Below are 9541 nucleotides of genomic sequence, written 5' to 3'. Positions count from 1 at the left end.
AAAGCGTCCTCGAGTTCCTCCCAACTTCCAATTGAGTTTTCGGGGAGGCTTTTCAACCAGTGTCGAGCTGGTCCCTTCAACTTGAGGGGAAGGTATTTGATGGCGTGGAGGTCGTCCCCACGAGCCATGTGTATATGCAGGATAAAATCCTCGATCCAGACTCCTGGGTCTGTCGTTCCGTCGTATGCCTCTATGTTCACAGGTTTAAAACCATGTGGAAATTCATGGTCCAGTACTTGTTCGGTGAAGCACAGGGGGTGAGCAGCCCCTCTGTATCTGGACGTGCGGTGGCATGACGTCGGTTGTTGTTGTGTCCGGTGCTGATTCCGAACTGGTATCCGATCGGTGTGGTAGTTTTGGTGACCATAGTCCTACGCCGGGGTGTGTCCTTTAGATCCATAGATGAACCTAGCCGCGCCGGCTTTTTTATCCAGGAGCTCGCGTAGATCGTGTGCGGCGTCGGTAGTTGCTCTGTTTCGGTTATGAAGTGGTTTGTCCGGCCTCCTGGTCGTGTTGTTCTTTGGTGGAACGGCCTCGTCGTCGAATTCTGGCGGCAGCTTGCGTTTTGGATAGCTCTTTGTATGGTGATCGTCGCCGTACTTCTCTTCAGTGTCTAGCACTTTATTCCATCTGCGATTGAGCGTTTCCTGTGCGGCCTTTAGCCGTTGCTTCTGCTTCTTTAGACTTCTCGCAGTGGCCATAAGCCTTATGTGGAGGTTATCTCGTTCCAAGCGTGTTTCCGGGATGATGAATGCATCGTCATCCGGACTGTGTTCTTGTCTCGGGGCGGTTTGATGAATTCGCCCCTCAGGATCATTATGATCGGGCGTCTGCTTCGAGCTGTGTTCGGCGTGACCTGGCTCGCCCTGCTCCATTGCTGGGTCCATATGGTCATTGTTGCCTTTGGATTTGACTGGGTGTCGATTTTTCTGGCGCTTTTATTGCTATTTTTACTGTTGCTGGACTTGGAGCCGCGTCTGCGCCGTTGTTTTGGCTTTTGCCCAGGGTTTTTATCTTTTGGATTGTCGCCGTCGTCCTCCTTCGGCGTATCCACCATGTACATATCGTACGACGAGGTCGTAGTCCAGCACCCCGTTGATTCTGAATCGTCTCCTGCGCCGACGTCCATACCGTCGGTATCATCAGAGTCGAAGTCAAGCATGTCTGATACATCGTCGACAGTGGCTATGAAGTGGGTGGTGGGTGGGCAAGGAATTCCTTCGTCGCCTGCTTCCCAATCGAGCCGGACATAGTTCGCCCGAGAGTCTCCTGACAAAGAGAGGGACTTTAAAGAGTTCAGCATGTCGCCAAAGGGCGAGTGCTGGAAGATATCCGCAGCGGTGAACTCCATTACTGGAGCCCAACCAGAATCGGCGGGCTTGGAGGTGCGCAGACTGAAACCTACAACCGGATACGAGTCCGGTGGTCCGGTGTCACAGGCTTCCTTAGGGGTGAAGTCTGTGTTCGGCTCTACCGCCGATGAGTGTGCGGCCTCTGGGGCGGGGTCCATCCACTCGTCCTTGTACGACGCACTCTGCTCCGGGTTTAGGTCTGGGGCTCTTGTAGGGGCGATATCCCGAGCATTGTACGATAGTAGGTCTAGGCCGTGCTCGTCGTGATTGTCCGGTGTTCCTGGCACAGGCCCGAATCCGTTGAAGATAAAGTCTCTGCGGATATCGGCCGTATATTTCAAGTTTCTGAACCTGTCCTTGGGGCCAGGGGCGTAGCTGTCGATCTGCTCCAGATGGCCAAGCGAATTGGCCCGTAGTGCAAAGCCACCGAACACGAAGATCTGTCCGGGGAGAAAAGTCTCACCCTGGACCGTGTCGTTGTTGATGATTGGAGGAGCCATCAAGCCTTGCAGCGATGACACAGAGGAACTCTCAATGAAAGCACCTATGTCGTGTCAAAACCGGCGGATCTTGAGTAGGGGGTCCCGATCTGTGCGTCTTAGGCTAATGGTAATAGGAGACAAGGGACACAATGTTTACCCAGGTTCAGTCCCTCTCTATGGAGGTAAAACCCTACTTCCTACTTGATTGATATTGATGATTTTAGTAGTACAAGAGTTGATCTACCACAAGATCGTAGTGGCTAAACCCTAGAACCTAGCCTATGATGATTATGATTTTGATTCTGTCCCTAAGGACTAAAACCCTCCGGTTTATATAGACACCGGAGAGGGCTAGGGTTTACATGGAGTCGGTCACAAGGAAGGAAATATAATATCCGGATCGCTAAGCTTGTCTTCCATGAAAAGGAGAGTCCCATCCGGACACGGGACGGAGTCTTGAGTCTTGTATCTTCATGGTCCAACAGTCCGGCCAAAGTATATAGTCCGGCTGTCCAAATACCCCCTAATCCAGGACTCCCTCAGGCGCAACAACAATATGTGCTTCCATCTACTTATAAAGGGGGTAATGTAGAGTTTTTTGTAACAAAGCAACAAGCATCATGTCTGGGTTGGTCCCATTTTTGTTCACTACTTAATGGGAAAAGACAGCAATACAATAGCTTCAATTCAACATTTATTTAAAACAGTACCAAAACAAGTAGCACAACATCTCAAAGCACACTGCACATCATGTGGATGAGACCAAGATTTGAAACAACTCACCACGAAGACTAGAAACAAATCTCGGTCTCCTTTTGTGCAGTTCCACCAAAATTAAGCAAAGTCACCGGTGTGACATTCAAGTTGAACTGCACAAAACACTCTTAAAACATAAGTGTTTCGAGTAGAGAAGCAAAATGTCGCAATAGCAACAATTTGAATCGATACCCCTGTTTTAACAGAGGCAAAAAAGGAAATAATTACTTGCCAATAAAGGACGATGAAACAAACGGTGACAGAAAGAAGCATCTAACTTATCTTGGATGGAAAACAAAGTAGGATAGTAGCATTTCCAAAACGGTTGCATTGATTCATATTAATAGAGACATTCTCTTGAAACAGCATTCGTTAAAAAATGTAATTTACTTTTAACAGTGGCATTGCTTCAATTTTCCGGCGACATTCTTAGATTAACAACAGCAAAATAGCTGTATGGGACATGCTAGCACCATGTGCGTCCACACGTATAAATGGGTGATGCAGAGTATGTAGCCAAGAAGCATATATGCGTTGGTCCCATATTTGTTCTCTTTGAACCTTTTTCCTATGTGAGGGCAGCAAATCTAGTCCTACACAAACTACCCGACCCCCTAGTTTCTTTCCCTTCTCAACATAGAGATCGGTTCCTTACAGATGTGTGTACTGGGTTACCCCCTTTTTCCCTTTTCGAACAACAAAGCGGCTGGATAGCTAGTCTATACTACTTTCCGTCCCTCCTTTCCTCATTGAACCATGTCCTAGATTCATGCTCCAGCCCACCGCACCCTTCTTTCCTCTTTGAACCAAGACCTAGATTCGACTACAGATTGAAAAAGATCCACGTGCCGCTAGAGCAACGATGGTTTCAAAGAAACTTATACCTTAGGGTCATCGAGATGTGGCAAGGCGTGCGGCGGGAGGCCGGATCTGCCCACACTACGTACGACAGCGAGGAAGAAGGGGTCGGTGGCCCTCCCGCACAGGCGCTGGGTGAAAGAGAACATCGCAGCCGGTAGTGGATTGCCTCCCTCGCCGAAGGCGATAAAGTGAACGCTGCACCTCCTCCCCTTCCCGGTGCGATGGGATACAGACGCCTCCTTCACCAGCTGTGAGGGGGGAGAGAGAGACAAGAGGCCAATGCAGTCTTGTTTAGATCTGGTGAAGAGAGGGTGAGAGACTATGAATATAGAAAACCCTAGCAAATGAACACTGAGCCTCCAACGTGTATACATATATGTAGTGCGGCGAGAGTGTGGGGAGTGCAAACCCTAGCGAACAAGCGCTGAGGCTCCAGCTTATATATATACTACTGTAGTACGGACTGAGCTCCGATGCCTTCACTGCCCCTGCTTTTGGCTGTATGACAGGTGAGCCAGCCACATTTTGGGCCCACCTGTCATAAACCCAAAGGTAGGTGCGCTAAGTCAATGAAGCTGCGTCCATATAGTACTCTCGTGTATACGACTAATATATAGTGGAGTGGTTTTCGTATTCTCTCCATAACAATCGTTTTAAATTGTGTAAGTACGAAACGAAACTCTTTATTTAACGTACAGTGAAGAAAACTACTACTCCCTCCGTCTAGGTGAGTAAGTCATCTTAGGCTGTGCACCGTGACCAAGGAGGAGGGGAAAACGAGAAACGTTAATGTTTATTTGCTAATTAATAGTATTGCATGCAATGAACTAACCACTGCATGTCGTGTTTGATAGTCTCAAGTCATTAAAAGCATGCACACCCTTTATCTCTTATTGGTTGAAATGTCAAGAAACAAAAAACAAGGTAGAAGTTAATGCACCACGCCTAAGTGTTTTGGAATTATTTGGTTTTCGTAAGATGACTTACTACACACCTTGACAGAGGGAGTATTACTTCCGATGAACTAACGATCCACGCCCACGTGTCCTGGTCGCACTTACTGTCCTTCACGTGCGGTACACTACCCTCCCTTAAGTGAACAACCATACATGCGCCAAATTATTGGAAACGTGTGAGAGTGTGTACAAATAAAGAATTTTAATTTCAATTATCGGAAAGGTTTGAGAGTATTACAAAGTTTGACTTCAGTCAAATCTAATATGCAGAGTAAATAAAAATGGAGGGCTACTATGTCCATCCGGGTTTTTGGTCCACACCATTTTTTAAATCAAAGTTATTAGCTAGACAAATAAAATTACAGGGGAGCTGGAGACAAAGTTGTGAGAAGGCTTAGAAATCAATACAAAACTTATGCTCTTAGTACCAACATCGATCCTTCTTCGAGGAAACATTTGGTTCATAGCCAATTGTGTGATAAAATTGCACCAACGTGAAAGACGACTGCGTCTCCAACGCAACCAAGGTGAACTAACGAAGGATACTGTAATGCACCGGATCCGATGCGCCAGGTGTCTTCCAGTTATTCTTTATTGTTGCCATGTCGTTTGCTTGCGTGTTGCATTTTTCTATGTCATCATCTGCATTTCATCTGCATTTCATCTGCATGTTTTTCAAAACTTGCATCCGTTCGGGTTCCCCCGGTTCTCTCCATTGTCCGTTCTGAGCACAGACACACTCGCATGCACCCGTCGCCCCTCTCAGTCCTTGTTTCGTGAGCGGCAGAAAACGTTCTCGGAATGGACCGAGGTTTGCCGAGTGGCCTTGGTATATCACCGGTAGACCGCCCGTCAAATTTCGTTCCATTTGGAGGTCGTTTGATGCCCCAACGGTTAACCGCGTAGCCCGAAAGCCCCTCTCTCCTTGCAGCCCAACACCCCTCCTAACAGCCCACTAACCCATCCAAACCCCCTCCATTCTCTCCGACGTTGGATCACGATCGTGTGGGCGAAAACCACACCTCATTTGGACACTCCTAGCTCCCTCTACCTATAAATATGTCTTCTCCCCCGAAAATTCCGGATCAAACCCTACCCCTAACCGTAGCCTCGTCTTCCTCCGTGCGCCGGACACGTCCGGACGGCGCCGGACGCGTCCGCCGCCGCCGCCCCAGCCAACGGGAGCTTGCCACATCACCATGGTCGTCCCCGCCGCCGCAAGCCCGTCGGGCCCGAGGTCGGCCCGCCCGCACCGCGACCGGGCCCCGAGCCATGCGCCCGCTCGCCGCCGTCGCGCCTGCCTCGCTGCCGCCGCCGGGCTCCGCCCCACGCCCCGCCGGCCACCGCCTCCTTGCCGGAGCCGACCGTGCCGCCCCGCGCCTCCCCATCTCCGCTCCGACTGCCGCCGCCTTGCCAGCCGCGTCGCGCGGTCGTGCCCCTCGCCGGAGCCCCACATCGCCGGCCCATCGCCCTTCCCGGTCACACTACAAGAAATATGTCAACTAGTGACCTTCTATCAGTGACCCTGGAAGAATTGGTCATAGATCTATGACCATTTGAGGCCAATTGGTCAAAAGCTGTTCGGGGGGCTCCAAACCCTAAACCAATTGGTCAAAAGCTATTGGATCATATCTTCATCAAATATGTCAAAAACATTCCTTGCCTAGTTCAAAAATAATTTGAAAATATTCATTTTCCTATTCTGTTCAGAGTAGCACTTTGTGAAGGAAGTACCACTTTGGCATGTCCAAATAGTATCCATTTTCTACAGTGCTTTCCTGTGCCCAAATAACCATCCTCCACGAGTCCATCTCAATCCATTCATTATTTTGAGCCGAGCTTCAACATTCGTATTTATGTCTAGTGTGGTACTTTGTAAAGCAAGTACCACCTAGGCTCCTCCTTTTGAGGCGAAAATTTGTGAAGACGGTCTTCTTAGTAACTGATCATACTGAGCCAAAACTCATGCCCATTATCCATGTGCATTTCCCGTACCGCAAATCAGACACTTGGCTGCTTATTCATGTTTGAGCATCGATCGGTCTCGTCGTGAGAATCTTATGTTGTGATTTTCTTCCTAGCACCTACCTGGGGAGTGCCCAACCCACTAGACATACCTAGGCCGCCTAGAACACATGGCAACACCACGGTCACGCGGTGACCACGCGGCGGGCATGCGAGTTTACGCGCTCTAGAGTTGGGGACCTCGGCCACCGTCCAAACCTTGATGTATCGCCACCAAACCATGTATTTATGATTAAATAGGTACTTATGTAACTAGAAATGATTTTTGGAAAAAATAAAGATCAAACTATGAGGCAGCCGCAGTTCAAATTTGACCCGCTTCCTACTGGATCGGCGGGAATTTGTCTTTTTCACCAGAGGTGGATCAAAACTTTTGACACCCAACTATTTTGTCAATTGTGCATTACATATGGCCTAGTATTTTATAACATTGGTTTGGTCCAATTTTGGAACAAGTATATGGTAGTTCCTTCACAAAAAAACCTCATTTCGGGCACTCGAAAGATGGAAAATGAATTTTTCGTCCAAAGAAAATGAAAACTCCCTTAAGCAACATTGTTTGTCATTCCAATATGCACCCTTGTGCACAATATGAGATCATTTGAACAAACTATGCCATGAATGTGGCCATAGGATTGATCATTTGGCTTGGAAGCCATGAATCTTCACGCTTGATAGCTCATTTCCGAGAACACTTTTTTAAAATAACTGCCGTATTACAAGTTTGTTATTATTCCTGAAAACTTGGTCACATATAATGACGCAATGCGAATGTTTTCCAATTTTTTGAGTTTTTTTGAATTTTTTATGCCCGTTTCAAAATGCGGTCAAAACGGCGGGCTTGACCGTTCCTAGCTAGTGGTTGAATCTTGGATTTTTTTTATGTTTCTCTGATTAAATAGATACTTATGTACCTATAAATGATTTTTGGAAAAAATAAAGAGCAAACTACGAGGTAGCTACAGTTCAAATTTGACCCGCTTCCAACTAGATCGGCAGGAATTTGTCTTTTTCACGAGAGGTGGATCAAATTTTTTTACACCCAACCATTTGATCAATTTTATATTAAATATGGCCTAGTATTTTAGAAAATTGACTTGGTACAAGTTTGCAACAAATATATGGTAGTTCCTTCACAAAAAAACCTCATTTCGGGCACTAGAAAAATGGACAATGAATTTTTCGTCCAAAGAAAATGAAAACTCCCTTAAGCAACATTGTTGTCATTCCAATATGCACCCTTGTGCACAATATGAGATCATTTGAACAAACTATGACATGAATGTGGCCATAAGATGGATCATTTGGCTTGAAAGCCATTGATCTCCAGACGTGATAGCTCGTTTTTCAGAACACTTCTTTAAAATAATTGCCGTATTACAAGCTTGTTATTTTCCTGGGAACTTGGCCATATATAATGACACAATGCGAAGGTTTCCCAATTTTTTGATTTTTTTTGAATTTTTTATGCCCGTTTCAAAATGCGGTCAAAACGGCGGGAATGACCGTTCCTAGCTAGTGGTTGAATCTTGCAAAACTTTTGATGTTTCTCTGATTAAATAGGTACTTATGTAACTAGAAATGATTTTTGGAAAAAATAAAGATCAAACTATGAGGCAGCCGCAGTTCAAATTTGACCCGCTTCCTCCTGGATCGGCGGGAATTTGTCTTTTTCACCAGAGGTGGATCAAAACTTTTGACACCCAACTATTTTGTCAATTGTGCATTAAATATGGCCTAGTATTTTATAAAATTGGTTTGGTCCAATTTTGCAACAAATATATGGTAGGTCCTTCACAAAAAAACCTCATTTCGGGCACTCGAAAAATGGAAAATGAATTTTTCGTCCAAAGAAAATGAAAACTCCCTTAAGCAACATTGTTTGTCATTCCAATATGCACCCTTGTGCACAATATGAGATCATTTGAACAAACTATGCCATGAATGTGGCCATAAGATTGATCATTTGGCTTGGAAGCCATGAATCTTCACGCTTGATAGCTCATTTCTGAGAACACTTTTTTCAAATAATTTCCGTATTACAAGTTTGTTATTTTTCCTGGAAACTTGGTCACATATAATGACACAATGCGAAGGTTTCCCAATTTTTTGATTTTTTTAAATTTTTTATGCCCGTTTCAAAATGCGGTCAAAACGCTGGGAATGACCATTCCTAGCTAGCGGTTGAATCTTGGAATTTTTTTGGTATTTCTTTGATTAAATAGATACTTATGTACCTTGAAATGATTTTTGGAAAAAATAAAGAGCAAACTACGAGGTAGCTACAGTTCAAATTTGACCCGCTTCCAACTGAATCAGCGGGAATTTGTCTTTTTCACCAGAGGTGGATCAAAACTTTTTGCACCCAACCATTTGGTCAATTGTGCATTATTTATGGCCTAGTATTTTATAAAATTTATTAGGTACAATTTTGCAATAAATATATGGTAGGTCCTTCACAAAATAAACCTCATTTCGGGTACTCGAAAAATGAAAAATGATTTTTTCGTGCAAAGAAAAATGAAAACTCCCTTAGGCAAAATTGTTTGCCATTCCAGGATGCACCCTTGTGCATGATATGAGGTCATTTGAGTAGACTATGCTAAGAATGTGACCATAAGATTGGCCATTTGAGCAGACTATGCCATTTGAGTAGACTTTTTAAAGGTATTTATCGTATTAGAAGTTTGTTTTTTCCTAGACACTAGATCACACAATGCAAAGGCTTTCCATTTTTTTGATTTTTTAATTCTTTTTGCCAATTTCAAAACGCGATTAAGACCATGGGCATAACCGTTCGTAGCTACGAGTGGAATCTTACAAAACTTAAATGGCCAAAAAAGGCTAGAACAATTGGAAATGCATACAATTTGGTTATCATCATCCATAAAATGTGGTATAACTTGAGTGAAAATTTTAGTGGTTCCAATTTACAAAATATTATTGGCAGTTGCTTCATAAACCCCTTTGTTTTTAGCACTTAGAGACTATATTTTAAATTATAGCCGTAGTCTCCAACCAATCAGGACGTTTCCCCCGGATCACCCTACCGTAGGCGATCTGAACCGTCCGATCATCCCGGATCTAACGGCAGACTTGACCCCCCCCC

The sequence above is a fragment of the Triticum dicoccoides genome, chromosome 3B, assembly GCF_002162155.2.
Source record: "Triticum dicoccoides isolate Atlit2015 ecotype Zavitan chromosome 3B, WEW_v2.0, whole genome shotgun sequence".
Lineage (NCBI taxonomy): Eukaryota > Viridiplantae > Streptophyta > Magnoliopsida > Poales > Poaceae > Triticum > Triticum dicoccoides.
The sequence above is the reverse complement of the archived record's forward strand: the minus strand, read 5'-3'. Positions refer to the sequence as shown.